We start from the raw sequence: 16,284 nt of genomic DNA, 5'->3' as shown, positions 1-16,284 counted from the left end.
TTGAAACTATAGTTTGGATTGACATATCTTTCAAAATAAATAAAAAATGAATAAAAGTATTCACTGTGTCAATAATATTTTTATGTATATTTTTGACAGCCCTATACCAAATATTGCAGTGAATCTGGTTCTTTTGACTAAATATGTTTAATAGGAAACACAGATTATCTCATTCTCACAAGTCATTGGAAGTATAAGCAAGTTCCCGCTTTTAGCTTGGTGTCCATTTCCTGCCTTTTCTCGCTCTGTAATTTCTCGCTCTTTGATTGAAACGTTTGTTTGCGTGTTTGAGCAGTGGCATGTTTAACACCATGGCCTGTGCGTCACTCTGGGTTTGGCACTTCACCGTCAGACCTCCGCTGCCCACTCATCATCGCCTTTAAAAAAAAAAAACAAGCAACGCATTCATGCCACCAAATCTCAGCCTCCACCGCACTTAAAATGAGAAGAATACCATACCTTTTGAAAAAATGCAAATGGGTATGTAAACAGAAGAACATGAGGCGCCAGTCAAATCCAATAAGAGCAGAAACCCTTTTGTAGAGAAGGATCTGCCTTCTACGGCTGACTGAAATATGGAAATGAATCTTCTCCCGCTCGCCGCTGAAGACCTCTTACGACACATGTCCGGTGCAATAAAGCCCTGTCAGATGTAAATGGGCTGGAATGAAAGCATTAGCATTGGGTCATAAATGGTACTACACTGCGAAAAGTCAAACGTCGGATGAATTGGTTCTTTATAATTGTGTCTGTATATATATTATGGCCTATATATTTACAATAGATGGGGAGAGTGAGTGGTGGAGGAGATGTATTTGTCTAATAGTGTGTGCCTTGCTTCCAAACCCAGAGCTCCTGTCAGTGTGATCTCTAACAGGCATAAATGAAGATTGAATAACACAATTAATGCAGAGCAGTGATTATAATGGGCTTATTAACCACAAGGAGGAATCTTTACCCACACAACAGTAGTGCAAATGTTGAGATGAGGATTGAACCAGTTACCTTCTGGTGGGTGGGTGCGGTGAACACTTAATCCACGGTTTACCCCTTGCATTTTTATGGAAATGTTGGTCCATCTGATTTCAGGTTAATAGTCCGTGCTCGGCTTCACGCTGTTCCGGTTTTAGTTTATGCTTTTTCCCACTTTTGCAGGTACAGTTGAACATTGTAACATTAGTTTTGTTCATTCATTTCATTTCATTCATCCAGGACTGGTGCATGTTAGAAAAGGCTTTAGTTACTTCGCCTTGATGGAAACCAAATTAGTCAAATGCGAATGTGGTACAAGAAGCCTTAACGACCCAGGGTATAAGAGTCAAATTGGCAGACTTGTAAACAAGAACAAAGCAAGTTTCAGGTATAACTCTGCCCTTTGGGGAGGACCAGTTTGAGCTCATGAAAGTATAAATGCTGCTGCACAAACCATTTACATCAGATTAAAAATTCCAGATGACTAGATGAAACTTTGTCTACCATTATATTTAATGTAGAATTTTGGAAGGACAAAACATAATATCATGTAGGGGGGAAAAAAGTCATATCTGAAGGAACTTTGCAAGAAACGGAAACGTTCAAATTTCATATTGTCAACGTGACACGTTTGTCCTGTTGACGTGTCATGTTGACACTTCGTGTCTTGTTTACACAAGTAAGAATTTAACTTTATTAGTATAAATGTAAAAGTGAAACTACTCCGGGAAGTACAATTTTATTCAGAATGTCAGTCAGTGTACTTGAGTAATCAAATGTTCTACTTCTGCAGCTTTTGACTTTTCTGACTTAGGGTGATTTTACCTTTGTGTTGTGCTGTGACAGAACTAGCCACACAGTGTGAAAGTACACCACAGCAGCCCGCGCTGATGTCACTGCTTTGGGTGTTGGCACAGAGGAGCCATACTAACGAGCAGCAGTCGTTAGCAGTAATTACCCAGAATGCTCATGTTTGTGTCTGACTCCCATGATCGACCGCCACATCGCTAACAGGCGCGGTTTTGATATAAATTGCCCAAAAATCTTTCATTTTGTTTTTTCCCATCCAGTCCTGGGAAAATGGCCTCTGGTGTGATTAAAGGCAGCCACCAGCTCGTTGGCTCAATGTTTCTATGTTTGAGGAGGTCGGCTGCTCTGCGCTCACTCTCTGACGGCTCTGCTCATGGCTACACCACATGACAGAGGCCGAGGGCTCACTGCTGTGTCATTTTGGACATTTGAGCGTCATCTTCAGCCTGTAGGGGCCTCTATCCGAGGTTAGGAGCCACTGTTTACTAGGGACTCTGAATGATTGTTATAGTACACCCATCATCTCTGATGCAACAACACAATTAACCAGTTTAAAAACAGTTCTCCACATTTCTCTGGGTTTATAGGTTCTATATTTATGCAGCTACAATCCTAACAGGTCTGAGATTGTATTGCATTTAGTAGGATTTATGCAACACTGGCCAATTTGTCCCCTTCAAACAACTACAACACAGGATCCCTTTACAAACATGGCACCAGGGTGATCTCTGAGTGTTCTCCGTGGCTCTTCTGCCCTGTGCAGTGCTTCTGTATTTTGTAGGAATGTGTGTGCCGTGCGGGGAGTGGCAGTGGCTACTTATCAGTAGCCATGATTTGCACTTACAGCAATATAAATGCTGATATTTTGAGCATGTGTCCACATGAGCCACTCCTCCTGACTCACCCACACTCGGCTCTTGGGCCCTGAAGTGTCACCACTGGGTCGGAAAGTGAGGATTTTGCCTTGGTTCTTCAAATGCTCCATTACAAACCCTGAGCTCAAAGAGTAACTGACCATCTGGCCAAACATTTAACTGTTTATTTGTAGTATTCATGTTAAATTGAATGAATAGAAATGAAGGTTTTGTGATTTCTGTCATGTCTGTGTGATTTTAATGCTTTCTTTTCCTGTTGTGTGAAGCACTTTGAATTGCCTTGTGTAGGAATTGGGCTCTACAAATAAACTTGTCTTGTCTATTCTGGTGAAAACAAAAACGTAGTTGTAGGCTTGGGCAAAATAGTTGCCTATATGAAGGTGTGAGGTATGATTGAGGCGTGACTTTGTAATAGACTAACTTTGAGAAGCTTGTCAAGTGGATTGTACACAATATGCAAAAGTACATGCAATCTTCCTCTAATGTAATCTTTGGGTAAGTCTTGTGGCGTTTTCATCTTGCCAGCCCTTTTGGCACAATATCTTGCAAATATAGAGCGATGTAAAATGCTCTTCTAGGAAGGTCCGTCACAATAATTACTACATCGACTTAACTTGGAGCTGGAATTTCTTTTTTCTGGGCTCATTATTTATTATATGCAGATTTTCTTTGCAGTAGTTTGCAGAATATTTAGTTTTATATATTTTTGTACAATAACATTTGAGGTGCAGAGGGTCGATTTCGTAATTTGAGTAAGTACTAAATTGTTTGATTCTGCCATTTATTTCTTGCAGCTCATCAGTATTTTACATTTAGAAAAGGATTTATTGGGCCTTTCTGGCTATTCGGTTATGGTGTCAGTGGCATAGAGTAGTATCATCATTATCGTGAAATGTTTTAGTTGCAATATATCTCATACTTAGGAATCTGTTTTTGTGACAGTCCTAGCTCTAGAGTTTAAAATAATTGGCTAAAAAGTAGTTGTTTTCATAGTAGTTGCTCTCTGATACATTAAGGGGGGCATGTGTTAACAAGCTAGCAATCATTTAGCCCGGCTGTCTATTTAACTCACTGGCCCGACCGGCCTTTTCACTGTCAGAGCTGAGACGGACAGGAGGCGGTGCTGTCCCGGTCTGTCACGGCGAGCGCTAACTAGTCCTGCTGAGAGAAAGTGATCCAGGCTGCTTTATACAACCAAGCCCCCCACCCGCCTGTACGGTGCCGGAGACGGGGGGAGGGGCTGCAGTGACCAGTGACAGGGCGGTGAGGTGCAGATGGAGCCCACAGCAGCTGGCGTATGGGCCCGGACCACCACCAGTCTGTCGGATACGTCAAAATGTCAGTCTCCTGCGCGCTCGCTGCCATGTGGCACAACCTGAATATCCTCAGCCTGTTTAAGCCAAAGTGAATGTGCAAAGTAGAGACGCACAATACACTCGTCTTTATTGCAACAAATAATGTAATATATAGCCATACATCGTGCAGGAATGTTGGCTTTAGCTTATTTTGACAGGAATCATTCATGCTTAGTTGAACTTGCTTGGTAAACTTCTTCTTCAGAATGTGCAGCCATACTGAAACAATTGTTACTAATTGTTGCCTACTCATTTTCTCCCAATGCCCATTGTTCACATTGGCCTGTCACAATAATTATTAAATTCACTTAAATAAATGCGAGATTTGGGAAAGTCTGAAATGTATTTCTTGTGTGCATGTGCGCGTGCGTGTGTGTTAACCAAAACCAGTATCCAATATTTTACTATTGTGGCCGGCAGGTTATTTGGCAATTGCCTATCAATATTAAGGTTTTAAAATCTTAACAAATCCCACCAATTTTAGTTTCACTAAAGTCTGAAGTCCTACCACCGAAACATGTCAGGTAAAACTACCGTCTTAATAGAAGAATTAGATTAATGCTTTTTCTGAAACTGTACATCACACTTCAAAGTTATCGTGACAGCACATTATACTTTTTCTTTTTTTTTTTTTTTTGTTAAGGATTTTTTGACCTGTAGGCTCCTTTGGACAGGGTAGTGTTTGAAATGGGGATGAGAGAGGGAAGAATGTTCAGCAAATATTCTGAGATGGAATTATGCTCACAATGCTGCTGCTGCACATGGAGTCTTCAAACGTGCTATCCACACATGGCACAGACAGGCCTAGGTTTAAATGAAAAACCCTGAAGTTTTAGTGTGTTCTTTGAGAGAAAAAGTGTGACGTGTCAATACGCTGCAGTGATAATATGCCTGGGCCTTTAACAGTCTGATTGGGGCTCATTATGAAGTGTCTTGGATGGTCCTCCTTGGACCTTCAGGGGACGGATTGATCGCATGTGTGTGCTGTTTCTTCACTCTCTGTCACTAACATTGACCAGGCCCTCCCCATGGAGCACACCACTTACCCATGATGATGATGCTACTGATGAGGAGAGGGAGGGGGCACAAGCAGGAACAGCGTGGACCACAGCAGTGCTATGGAACCACTTCAGACTTCCAAATAAGAGTAGGAGGATGGGCGAAGTAGACGCAATGATACGGCCTGTCACAATGCCGTATCACAGGAAATATTGGGATAAACGATAGTTGATCACTTTTGATGATCACTTTTTTTAAATAATTAAAGGTGCACTATATAACTTTTCTGATAGAGGCTCCGCCACCTGCTAGTCTCCATGGTGATGGGTTTGTCTCACAACATGGTATCCATCTTCTATAGACGAGTTTAATGCCACCAGATCAAGTTATGTCAGTGAGTTGACCCCGCTCTTGGTAAACATGTTTTCAAAGTACTTTTAGCAATAGAAACCTCTCTAGTTGCATAAATGCAAGATAAAACATCCATAGTTGGATAAAGATAGATAAATATAACGTCTATATATCGGAGATTGTTTTTAATCTACCGTTGAACCAATGTGAATGTATTGTGATGTCCCTAGTGGAGAGGTTAAATATTCAAAGATCTATAGGTAAAAGAGTTGCATCTGGGTCCGTATCAATATTGTTCATCTTTCCTTTATTTAAGTCTATAGCAGTGATTCTCAAACTCTTCACGGCAAGTACGACCTAATAGAATATTCGCCTTTCTAAGTGCCACCAGATCTAAACCAAGTCTAACTGGAGTCAGGACTATTCTTGGTCTATAGGGCTAAATCAGGACTACAAAATTGTTAGGCTTTACCCAAAGGAGAACAAAAATGTAGATTGTACTGACTCAAACATGCAGAATGAAGGAGCTGAACCACACTTTGTGAAACACCAGTCTATAGTCATTCACTGAGGGTCATTTAACGACTTGATTCCCACATTTTGTTCTCATGGCTGTTGGTTAACTACCCCAAACACACTCGGTTGGTGCATTTGGCACATCTTCTGCTCCAGCTGCTGAGCTCTGTGTTTCTGTTTCAGCTTTTCAAAAAAAAATCTGTTCTTGTGTAATTATAACGACAAACCACACGAGGCAGCGCTGATGGCCGTAAACGTCTCGACCCTGAATGCTCCCATTCTCTCAGGACTCTTAAGCAGAAAGTGTGGATTAACAAAAGTGCTACCAACCTGAGTAGCACATGCATGCCAAGTTTCACACCTACAGCATTTATAAAACTGGACATAATTCTACTCATGCATGTTGGCTCCTTTATGCTGCCTGGTTCAGGCTTTTTGAACGACTTGGCTTGTCAGGAGAGTGTCTTTGTGGCATTCAAGTAATTACAAAAGCTGTAAAGATCACTGCAAAGGTTTCAACGTTGTGATATTGTGCATCTTATCATTTTATTTTATATTTATTAATTTTTCTCTATGGATATGAGACAGATTTGCCCAAAATAAGGGCCAATGAGAAGATGATTACTGGGATGTAGAAATTTACAGGTGGATGTTCCACGAGTAAGACGTTGAACTTTTTCTTTATTCCATTTTGTCCTCGAACTGCTAGATATGCTGTACTTAAAAGCTGTAACCTACTTATTTCCAGTTAAATCAATAATTCTGAGAATAATCAGGATCACTTCATTCTCCAAATCCACAAATATTTTTTTTTATCTATCTAAAATACAAAAACAAATTAATAGAACATTTTTCCGCCTGGATTTTGACCGCTTGTATCCGCGATCTTTTCCTTTCAGTCATTACCCAAAGCTCATGACCATAGGCGAGGGTAGGAACGTAGACCGACCGGTAAATCGAGAGCTTTGCCTTTCGTCTCAGCTCCTTCTTTACCACAACAGTCCGATGCAGCGACTGCATCACTGCAGCCGCTGCACCGATCCGCCTGTCAATCTCACGCTCCATCCTTCACCCTCCGACCCCTGACTGCGTCTAGAAATTCCTGCTCCTGGTCATACAGGGACCGGACAGCCCTGAGCAAAGGGCCGCGGAAAGGACACCCCGAGGGACACGGTCGAAAGCCTTCTCCAGATCCACAAAGCACATGTGGACTGGTTGGGCAAACTCCCATGAACCCTCGAGCACCCGATGGAGAGTATAGAGCTGGTCCAGTGTTCCACGACCAGGACAAAAAACACTCTGCTCCTCTTGAATCCGAGGTTCAACTATCGGTCGGATTCTCCTCTCCAGTACCTTGGAAAAGACCTTACCGGGGAGGCTGAGGAGTGTGATCCGTCTGTGGTTGGAACACACCCTCCGGTCCCCCTTCTTGAACAGAGGGACCACCACCCCAGTCTGCCAGTCCCGACCGCCCCGCAATGTTGCAGAGACGTGTCAACCAAGACAGTCCTACAACATCCAGAGACTTAAGGTACTGAGGGCGGATCTCATCCACCCCAGGAGCCCTGCCACTGAGGAGTTCTGTGAACAACCTCAATGCCAGAATTTCTTTGGAGCCGATCCGATAGTCCTCCTCCATGGCCTCCCCAAACTCGTCCCAGCCCCGGGTTTTTGCCTCTGCGACAGCACGATCTGCGGCTCGCCTGGCCTGCCGATACCTGTCGATGACCTCAGGAGACCTACAAACCAGAGTGGCCTGATAGGCCTCCTTCTTCAGCCTGACGACATCCCTTACTTCCGGTGTCCACCACCGGGTTCAGGGGTTGCCGCCACGACAGGCACCGGAGACCTTGCGACCACAGCTTCGAGCAGCCGCATCAACAATGGAGGCGGGGAACATGGTCCACTCGGACTCAATGTCCCCAGCCGCCCCTGGGACATGGGCGACGCTCTCCCGGAGGTGCGAGTTGAATACCCTACTGACAGAGGGCTCCGCAAGACATTCCCAACAGACCCTCACAATGCGCTTGGGTCTGCCAAGTCTGTCCGGCTTCCTCCTCCGCCAGCGGATCCAACTCAACACCAGGTGGTGATCGGTTGACAGCTCTGCCCCTCTCTTCACCCGAGTGTCCAAGACACGCGGCCGGAGGTCAGATGACACGACAACAAAGTTGATCATTGACCTCCGGCCTAGGGTGTCTTGGTGCCACGTGCACTGATGGACACCCTTGTGCTTGAACATGGTGTTCATTATGGACAATCCGTGGCTAGCACAGAAGTCCAATAACTGAACACCGCTCGGGTTCAGATCGGGGAAGCCGTTCTTCCCGATCACCCCTCTCCAGGTGTCACTGTCATTGCCCACGTGGGCGTTGAAGTCCCCCAGTAGAACAACGGTGTCCCCCGTCGGTGCACTGTTTAGTACCCCTCCCAAGGACTTCTAGAAGGCCGGGTACTCTGCACTGCTGTTTGGCCCGTGGGCCAACTTAACAGTGAGAGACCTGTCCCCCACCCGAAGGCGAAGGGACCCTCTCGTTCACTCCAACACGTGGCGGCTGAGCTGAGGGGCTATAAGCCGCCTCTCCATGCGGTGCCAGCCCCTCTCAAGGGGATGGGTTCCAGAGCCCAAACTGTGCGTGGAGGTGAGGCCGACTATATCTAGTCGATATCGCTCAACCTTCCGCACAAGCTCAGGCTCTTACCCCCCCAGCGAGGTGACATTCCATGTCCCCAGAGTTCGTCTTTGTGTCCGGAGATCTGGTTGTCGAGGCCCCTGCCGTCTACTGCCGCCCAGATCACTCTGCACTGTCCCCTTATGGATCCTCCTGCGGTGGTGGGCCCACGGGAGGGCGGCCCTATGTCGCTCTTTCGGGCTGGGCCCGGCTGGGCCCCGTGGGGAAAGACCCAGCCACCAGGCGCTCGCCGTCGAGCACCCATCCCAGGCCTGGCTCCAGGACGGGGCCATTACATTTTACATAGATTATACATATCTACAAGGTTCTCAAACAAACCAATACCCCAGTGATACTAATCAATACTAATATTACTGTTGAATGTTTAAATGAATGTTTTTTTCTTTGCATTGTTGTATCAAGCCTTTTCCTTTGTATAGAAATCAAGTTTGAAATGTTAGTATTGTCACAAGATGTGATAACGACTTAAGAGTTTATGATCCGAAGGCCATACACCACCTTAAGCAATTCTCCATAGCCTCTTTAAACTAATGGAAACTTCAGTGTGGCTTAAACACTCTTGGCTTTTACTTCACAAGCCAACCACCAGTACATCAGAAGACAGCTACCAACACCACCAGAGCAAGTGCACGCCATCTGCTGCAATGAAACAGATCAGAGCGAGCCGTCTTATGTAGCTTTTGGAGTGAACATTAAGTTCATTAGCACTCGGAGCCGTGCGCACACAGAGCACGGGCCCCGAGCCTCATAACCTTTACTGCTCTGAAGTTCCCCTCCGTCTCTGCGTCTCAGATGGAGCAGAGCCACAGCAGGTGCACTTGTCGCCAGGACTCACTTATGAGCATTAGTGGATATGAAGCGGTGCTGAACAGAGTCAACTGAGAAAGAACATTTGTACGTTTATAATGCAATGTTCCTTTGTTTTTATCCTGTTTGTATCCTTTTAGTTTGTGGGCCAAGAATGTTGTCATATCACTTGTAGACGTCTTGAAAAAAGGACTGCTGAGGTGAAAATATAAAGATAACAATAATGGTCAAAACGTAATATTTGAAAAATATTATTGCTGACATAATGACAAACACATTTTTGGTATCTCTTTGAGGCCTATGTTTAGCTTCTGGGTGGATGACAAACTTTGCCACCAAATTTATAGTTGACTGCCCGACAACAGCACTAATGATTAGCTGATATTTATCACCATTGTGCTCTGAGGATGAGCATTTTATTACAGGCTTTGTTGTTTTTGTACACACTGTGGTATTGCGCATTGTCAGCTTCCCTCAGTATTGGATTGGATCAAAAATGGCATCAGAATAACCTTATTCATTACACCTCACTTTGCAGAGATGGGTATTATGGCCAACAATTGTACTCAAGTAGATTAATGTTATTTCAAAATAATATTACTCAAGTAAAAGTACAAAGTTGTGCTCCAAGAATTTGTAAGAGTAACTGTCTGGATGTACCATCATGATTTTTAATTTGAGTATAATTGGAAAGACAAAACAAGATTATTGTAAAGCAAAAAAACAAAATAATATCTGAATGCAAGAACAAATGTACTCAAGTAATTGTAACTAAATAAATGTACTGGTGTAGTACCCACCTCTGTTTTTTTGTTTCTGTTGATCATGTGCAGTTCTTCAGCATGAATGGTACTTATCAGTGGACTCTTGGTGGATCAGCACAGGCAGTCTTTGGTGACTAAAGTGTCTGTACTATACTCATGCCTCTTGCACTACTCAGGCACACCATTGCATTTTATTTCTCCTTCATATAATGGGAGGAAATGGCATCTGGTAAACTTACACGAAATTACCTGCTAAATGATTCACTGAGACCAGATCAGACAGAGACTTTCTTAAGTTAATGTTGTGGCTTTACTGATGAAAATGTGCCACACAGCCAGTACCCATCGTATCCTGCATAAAACTCTTCCCCTCTGATCCTCTTTCATGATTCTCATGCTTTAGTCTCCACAGTAAACGCCTTTATTAAAGTGTGTGTGTTATGGCTCATGAAGAGGCTCTTTTGAACAGTAGGCTCCACATGAATGAGGCGTGTGTACAGCTTCACAGGCCTGTTGTACAGTAGAGTGCATCCATCACATACGTCAGTGCTAACGTATGCACACAGACAGAGGAGACGCCGGAGCCCCGAAAGGGAAATGAACAGCAGGACATGCACCACCAAGGGCTGGGTGGTAGTTTTGGATCTCATCTTGTTAATGTTCAAATCTCATCTTATTAGTGTTCATATTTCAGACCTGTTTTCAATTGATAATTTTCCAATACCACAATATTAATGATAATAATGAAACAGCAAACAATTAAGAAGAAGGCTTAATACTTTATACCAATTTCCCTGCCATAATGATCATGTTCTGAGTCCTGGGGCAGCGGGCAACCTTTCTATGTGGAGTTTGCATGTTCTCGATGCCTGTGATTTTTTTATTTTTTTTCTGTTTTTTTTTGCTACTGCCACAAAGAGCATGTACAATAGGGCCTAACAATGAGATTCCAAATGCCAAGAAACTGAACTGACAAACTAATAAAAGAATCGCATGTATTTCACAACATAGTTGCACAAATCTAAACTACAGGGTTAGCAGTTTTTATGCAGAAAAAGACAGGATATTTTGTTTGTGGAGTATCAGTACTTCAAAAATTGCATCTTTTGCGATTTGCTAACTGCATTCATTCAAACAGCAATTTTGATTCAATAGCAACCAGTTACCATACTTTTTGGCCTATAAGTGCTCCTGAATAAAAGCGGCGCTCACGAAATTTACAAAGAAAATAGAACTTGACAATAAACCACAGGTGCCCACGTTGTAACATGAGATATTTACACATATACAGTGTTCTCGTTGAGGGCTTTTGGCATGGCGGCCCGCCATGCTGCCGCCGGCGTGGTGGTGTTTGCTCGCCGAGCGGCTGCGGGGTGGCGGCTGCTTTTCAGTGTTTGCAGCGGGAAGCAATTAACTACAGAATATTATTTTTAGTAACTTTATTCCAGTTCAGTCACTGTTTCATTTGGTTGTATTCAGAATATAGCTAATTTCCTAAAATCAAAGGATAACATTACGGTATTTGACCACACGTTTTAAGGTTGAACTGCACCTTGTGTTCACTGCACCTGAAAAATCTGCTCTCATGATGAGTGTGTGTGAGTTTTTCCCTCTTCCACATATGTTGAAATGAACATGAAGCTGTCTTGTTGCGTTTTTACACTATAATATAATGTAACTTAAATTTAAAGTGAATATTGGTGTAATCCCTCATTTGTCCAGGAGTGTTCCATTGTAGAAAAAGATTCAGTTGTGGTCGTCTGGACTTGGTTTCCAGAGTTGGACTTGGTTTCCAGAGTCCAGATGACCACAACTGAATCTTTTCTACAATTTAAAGTGAATATTCATTTATCCTTCCCAAAACTGCTTACATTCTTGTGCTTGTATTCAGCATTGATACTTGTTATCTAGTGTCGATTAGTATCCCGATAAACAGTAGATAGTTTTTTTGACAACCCTACTTATACCTAGACACATGATAATATCTTGGTTTACATCACTGGCCAACTTGTCAGACTCTCTCCCATCTCCTCTCTTGTCACGGAGCACCCCGGGGCCCCCCTGATCTCCTTCATCATAGGCGTACACCTTGCGCTCGCACCGCGGTCCCCCCCTAGAGGGCGTCGTGTAGCTGCGCGGCGCTAACGATCGCGGCCTGTCACCCCCGCTGGGATGGATGAGGCGCGGACCCCTGCTCGTGAAGCCTTATTAGAATTCCACTTTAATCCGTCTCTGCCAGGACGGGCCCAGGAACAGCCTCCCTCGCACAACCCTCACAAACAGCACCAGCGCGCCGCCACACTGTTATGTTAATGAGGTATTATTGTAGCGCCGGCAAAGATCTTCCATCATGCCTTTGTCACTGCTTATAGAAATCCACTAGAGATCATAAGAGCTTATTATGGGTGATTAGGTAATTTGCGGAGGAGAGTGGGAGGTAGGCCAACACTTCTTGCATAGCCCTTTACATGCAGCTTGTTTGTGCTTATGCTGCCTCTCTCCTCCCTCCTCTCCTCTCTCCTCTCCTCCCTCCTCTCTCTCTCGGTGCGATATATCGACCCACACGTTGGCTGTTGTTATCAATAATCTCCTGTTTAGTCCTCTTTGGTGATCTGTGCTAATGAAGCAGCCGTTGTCAGCGCATTTGGAGGGACTGAGGGACGGGAATTTAAAAAGCTATTGCGTGCTCCTGCTGATGACGTCTATTTAGGTGATATATGCCATAAAGCTAGATCATGATTCATGTACACGTCAAATCTTTATCTAGTAGTAGGTACCTAAAGCTACTGTATCTGCTGCCTTCTGAAAGTTTACTCTCTGTGATTGGTTAAATTCCCCTGTCACTTTATCAGACGCAGCGTGACGGAGGCTGACCAATGGGAGGAGTGGGTGTGAAAAAGTCTGTGGTTTTTTTTTAAAGCGCAGAGCTTTAATTCAACAGAAGCACAATATGAAGAGATCACCAAAATCGGCACGGGCATCTGATCACAACCTGGATTTGTAATGGCATATGTCCCTTACATTTAAGCACATATTTAGTGCAGCTACTGAAAGGGAAACATATTTTAAATTATTACTCGGTAAGCTGAAGCCGAAACATGTTGAAGACGGAATACATTTTCCAAATATAACTGATTGCTTAAAATAATATTTATTATCATTTATTAATTGTATGTATATGTTAAGTTTATTGATTGTTTTATTCAATGTTTTATTGCCATTTTATTTGGATAGTCTGTGTTTTTTTTTAATTTGTTTGCTCGTTTGTTTAATCTTTGCTTTGTTTTTAACAGATTACCCATGAAAGAGTTTTTCTCATTGGGTATTGCTTGTATGAACAAAATAACAAGTGGGCCGATGCTAGTGTGAATGGATGAACAGTTGCTGGATATACAGTGTTTGAGTCCCAATAGAATTTGAAAAGCACAATTTTTTACCAATACATAATGTATGATTTTGTCAAAAGTGTTCCTTTTTCATTCATCCATTTGATGCAGCCGTCTGTGTTCAACTACAGACGATGAATGCATTTAGTTGTATTGAAACCAGGAGTGCTCTCCCTCTCTCCTTCTCTCCCCCTCTCTATCTATTTCTCTCTCCTTCTCCCTCTCTCCCCCGCTCCCTCTCTCCCCCTCTCTATCTCTTTCTCTCTCCCTCTTTCCTTTCTCTCCTTCGCCCCTTCTCCCCCTCTCTCTCCTTCTCCCCCTCTCTCCCTCTCCCTCCCTCCAGAACCCATCCATCTGTAGAGCATGATTTCCTGCTTTACTCCCACTGTTACTGTTAGAGGGCGCAAAGCAAACACATTAAAAAATTAACTTGTTTTTTAATTCTATTTCGATTTATTTTTTTGTACCATGGGAAATGTGTCTTAAAGTATTTAAATACACAATTTGTCTCCTTTAATGTTTGAACTAACGTACATATTGTGTGCCATATGTGGGTGTGCGATGGCCTTATGCTGCTGTGACTGTGCGGGCCGTAATAACCCAGTGACGGCTCCATACAACACTATATTATCATACAGTGACAACAGCAGCCTATAAGAGAGGGGGAGGGGCTTGCTCTCACATGTACCGCGTTTACATGTACAGTTTAGTGTTCCTCATCTCTGCACTGAGCTACAAGCAACACTTCAGCTGTTTTGTCCGTCTAATTCCCTTTTAATTATTAACAGTGACATTATGTGGCTCTCACTGTTAAGAGGTCTTTCATTAGAGCAAAATGGCCCCCCGAAGACGCGTCCAGCTGACTTCATCTGCTTGTGCTGCTGCTTAGGCACAATTGTACTGCGTAGGCATTGAGCGGTACTCATCAAGTCGTAATCACGCTGTTATTTGAGTTGTGAATGTAAAAAGTCTGGCATTAAAGGCTCTCCTGTACCTTTGGCCCAAGTAATATTTCTGCAAAATGTTGTTGGCCATATTGAAAATGAATATCAATATTTTTGGATGATTCCTTTGACTGTAATCTGATAATGTATTTGTCCATGGGTGTGCCAAGGCACACAACTTTCTCACCAGTTGGTATATAAAACCGTAAAAAGTGCACTTTTAGCTGAGGACACTCAATTTTTAGTCTGACTTTAGTATGGTTCTCAGTTGGGCCCAGTCACTCCTGCCGTAGTGGAGGAGTTACAACTCTACTCCTGTTCAAATGGCCAAGTGTACTGTGAAAAGATGCAATTAGACCCGGGTTGCAGTCATTCAAACATGTTTGAATTTCAAAGACAATTTTGGACGCATTCTGGTACAACAGACTGTTTACTACACTACTGTGCCCTCCTCTTCTCCTCATGTGGCTGACGTCTGCCTCATAGATTGTGCTCCAAATGACACAGGGTTGCTTCTGATAATATCCACAGAGGAAATATATCCAACTTCATTGCCTTAATGTCCATTTTAGAGAATCCTTAATGAGTTGGCATCACTGCTAGCGCCACAGCTTTGAACTGTTGTGGTCGGCCAAGGGTCACATGACACTTTTTAACCAATATATTTTAACCCTTTACTTTTTTTTGTCAGTTTAAAACCGCTTAATAATAGAAACTTGATCTGAACTGTCAGTCCACACTTCTTTTTAGTGACATTTTTATATATAATTGAAAGTAAGTACAGAGCAGTGGGTGGGGATTGGGGGTAGGTGAAAACAGAAATGTTCTGAGCACTCAAGCCTCAAACGCAGGATAACACATGCATGAATCAAACAAAATACAAATTTGAGCACACTAATGTTGAAGAAAAGCCATTATAACACTCATGAAAGTACATTTTTGATGTCTCCTTTAAACAAACATCTGTGTTACTCCTGTGTAATGTCGTGCATTTGCGTCTCAGCAGAGCTGACTGATCCTGACCATCCTCCTGAATTGACATGGTAAAGCAGCTGTGCTAAACTGCTAAAACATGGCACGCTCCTTAAGCCCTCACCCTGTGGATGGACCAAGCCTAATTGAACATGATAGAGTGTGCAGTTAATTACCCCCATGTCCTGTCAGCACTCCGCCCATGAGGCGTCCACAGTGAGGGTCCAGCCCAGGGCCCCAGGCACAGCTGCTGCCATGGGACAAAAGGCCACCGCTCCCTGGAGGGTTCTCCACTCCACTGTCCCCAGGAGAGCGCTACTGCACGCACATATGACCTTTTCTACACAGACTCTGATGCTGATGCTGCTGCTGCTACTGACAAATAGTCTTCTTTAATGCACTAAATTCTTCATCGAGAGTCGACTACACCTGTTCACTCCTGGTTCCTCCAATTTTCACTTCCCTGTCCAATACAGAGCTAACATTTAGACTTTTAAACCCCACTGAAGGGCTGTTTTTGTGTTTTCATTTTTCATTTACATATTGAAAGTATTTTTTTCTATGTTTTTTTAATGTTTTGGATTGTAGGCTATACTTTCTAATTCATTACTACAGAACTTCAGGCCTATCTCGGAATCCTGCACCAAGACGTATGTCAATACTACTCATGTAAATAAAAGGACTGAGCCACGAGGACTTAATGGGAACTGGGGACACCAGAAGTAAACTTATACTAGACCTGATTCTAGTATATAGGTATTTAGGACAATTTAACCGTCTCTTGAACCTCCAAAAGTCAATATTTTGAACCATATTGTAAGACAAAAATTAAGATGATCA

At 43.2% G+C, this 16,284-nt stretch overlaps 1 protein-coding gene across 1 annotated transcript in view; it reads left to right on the top strand.

The window, feature by feature from the left end:
- hibadha (3-hydroxyisobutyrate dehydrogenase a) overlaps window positions 1-16,284 on the top strand; it is a 43,813-nt gene that overhangs the window by 9,658 nt on the left and 17,871 nt on the right. The window lies entirely within an intron of this gene.

This window comes from Eucyclogobius newberryi, unplaced genomic scaffold, assembly GCF_026437365.1.
Source record: "Eucyclogobius newberryi isolate DKJ021-1_F unplaced genomic scaffold, fEucNew1.0.hap1 SCAF_16, whole genome shotgun sequence".
Classification (NCBI taxonomy): Eukaryota; Metazoa; Chordata; class Actinopteri; order Gobiiformes; family Gobiidae; genus Eucyclogobius; species Eucyclogobius newberryi.
The sequence above is the reverse complement of the archived record's forward strand: the minus strand, read 5'-3'. Positions and strand labels throughout refer to the sequence as shown.